The following is a 2,433-nucleotide window of genomic DNA, read 5'->3' as shown; positions in this document are numbered from 1 at the left end:
TAAACGAATGGATCTTGCCGCAACTATATAGAGAATCACAAAGAAGTCAGAATTAGAGTAATTTTTGTATATAAATCAAACAATAAAAACTGATTATACAAATTTAAACACTAAAAAGGTAGCACACAAAGCCAAAAGTTGAAAGAGTCCATGACCATGAAAGCCTGGAAGACAGACCATTAAGTTAGCACTGTGAACTTGACTGCCAATTCCGATACTGCTGCTTCGTGTGACCTTGGGAATGTCATGTCATTTCTCTCATTTCTATTTCTATAAAATGGGAATGTCACCTGCTTTCTTTACAGGGGCAACTGCATAGATATTCGGATAAAAGAATCATTGTTTTTTGACTACTTTTTAAAAAGAAAGTTGTCTGTCTAATTAGTAAGCTTCAATCATCACTTGCTCAGTACATTCCTCTTCAGGAATCCCATTCCAAGAGAAATATTTAAGCAGACGTTGAAGACAGATTTCATTAAGGGAATGATTTTATAAATCTGGAAAGCAATGTAACAAGATTGTAAATTAACAAATTGATTACATAAGCCTTAACAACCACCAGGCTTAAAAGAACACTGATAAACATTCTGATTAAACTGGAGACAACGGAATGATTTGGGACATATCCTCCTAACCCCACACAAGAAACTCAAGCTGAGGCATTTAATGTTTGACAGGAATTTGGTGGAAATTCAACAGGATGCCTAACATTTGCAGTTCCATCATTTGCAAGCCATCGAAGTCAGCTTTATCACCCGCTCCTGAGATTTTGGGAAAACACGCAATAAAATGGAAGGGGCAAAAAGCAACTTGACAGTCTGAAAAGTTCCCTATCTTCAGAAGTCTACAGATTCCAGAATTCTACTGGGAAAATTTCCACAAATAACTGGACTTGAACCAAACTCCCTACGAAGCTACTGGGTTATTTGTATCTAACCCAAGTGTTAAGAACAGCACAACTGGAAAACCAAGGATAAAAGCCTGTCACTTTCCTGAATCCCTAGTCCAAGTAAAAAGCAGGAAGGTTTCTCTAAAATGGTCCAGAAAGAAATCAACAGGCTATGATCATGCTTGTAGAAAAGAACGAAGGTCTCCCAATTCAAACAATATTCTACCTCTCCCTGGGGAATGGTACTGCTCCCCCTGCCTTACCTGGTTGCCCTTTCTCTACAGAAAACAATATCCCATTCTATTGTAAGGTTGCAATTTTACCAAGGAATCCTCCTGGCTGCGGCCAGATCTTTGGATTCCTTTGAAAAAGAGAAACAAATTGAGAGAACAGAACACACCCTATTAGAGAACCTAAGAACGGGGAGCCGGGACTGAGCGCAGCGGTACCTCGGGCGCCGCACTCGGCCCGCTCCGGGGCGGGGCGCGGAGATGCGGGCGCCTCCCGAGGTGCCGCAATCCCGCCGCGGACGCAAGGGCAGGGCCTCCGGGCAACCGCGGCCACCCGCCGCAGTGACGGCTCCCGCTCGGGCTCCGCCGTCGCCCGGTCGCCAGGCCGCACCACCTTCTCGCTGAGTCCGGGCCGCAGCAGCCCGGACCCCGCGTCCTCCCCGGCCGCGCGCAGCGGCCGGCTCCAGGAGCTGGGAGCGCGCAACTTACTTTCCTTCTGCGGCGGACGCCCCGGCCCGCGCTCCTAGCCCGGGAACGGTGGGGACTGCTGAGGCGGCGGAGGCCGGCCCGCAGCCCCACACACAGCCGACTCGCCCCGCCGCTCTCAGCGTTCGCCCCTACCTCAGCCAGCAGACGGGCTTCCGTCCGCAGCGGCCGTGGCGCCGAAGACTCCCTCCCAGCTGCCAGGTCCCCGCACCCAGCGCTAATCATAATACCGAGCGGGCGGCCGGCCGCGGTGGGGGGGTGAGGGGGGGCGGTGGTGATGGCCGATCCGCGCATGCGCAGAGCGCGCGTCACGATGACGCGTGCGCCGGGGCGGGGCCGCGGGTAGGGCGGGTCAGGACGCACCTGCGGGCCCTGGTACGCCGGCTGCTGGAGGACATCCTGGCAGTGACATGAACAGAGCGAGTTTGGACTGCGGCTGGAGGGAGGAAGCGGGCTAGGTACCCGAGAAGGATGGGGGTCTGTGGAAGAGGAAGCAACAGGGACACGGGACTATGGCAGGGGGAAGTAGCGCGAGGAAATCGGAGGGAAAGGATCGCGTCCGCACTTGACCCTGCGTCTGGGGGGTGGGGAGATTCGAGGAGCTGCATGCACTTTACCCTCCGAAGTTCACCCCATCTCCCACCCAGGTCCAAGCAAGGCGGGAGGATATATACATGTGTGTATGTGTACATATTTTTTTTTCATTCTTTGCAGTTTATGATAATCTGATGTGAAGGGATTTTGCTCATTTTCTTGTCATTTAAACAAAAGGGAAAGTCCAGCAACTTAATGCAGTGCTAGCTTTAAAGGTCACCAGAGGCACTGGCG

The 2,433-nt window shown here is 51.5% G+C and overlaps 1 protein-coding gene across 1 annotated transcript in view; it reads right to left on the bottom strand.

Annotated features, from left to right (window-relative positions):
- Positions 1 to 1,785, bottom strand: part of SNRK (SNF related kinase) — a 93,917-nt gene extending 92,132 nt beyond the window's left edge. The window contains exon 1 of the mRNA XM_006868774.1: positions 1,741 to 1,785. The gene's annotated coding sequence lies outside the window, so the exon portion shown is untranslated. The remainder of the gene's footprint in view (positions 1 to 1,740) is intronic.
- Positions 1,786 to 2,433: the final 648 nt, after the last annotated feature.

This window comes from Chrysochloris asiatica, unplaced genomic scaffold, assembly GCF_000296735.1.
Source record: "Chrysochloris asiatica unplaced genomic scaffold, ChrAsi1.0 scaffold00124, whole genome shotgun sequence".
Lineage (NCBI taxonomy): Eukaryota > Metazoa > Chordata > Mammalia > Afrosoricida > Chrysochloridae > Chrysochloris > Chrysochloris asiatica.
The sequence above is the reverse complement of the archived record's forward strand: the minus strand, read 5'-3'. Positions and strand labels throughout refer to the sequence as shown.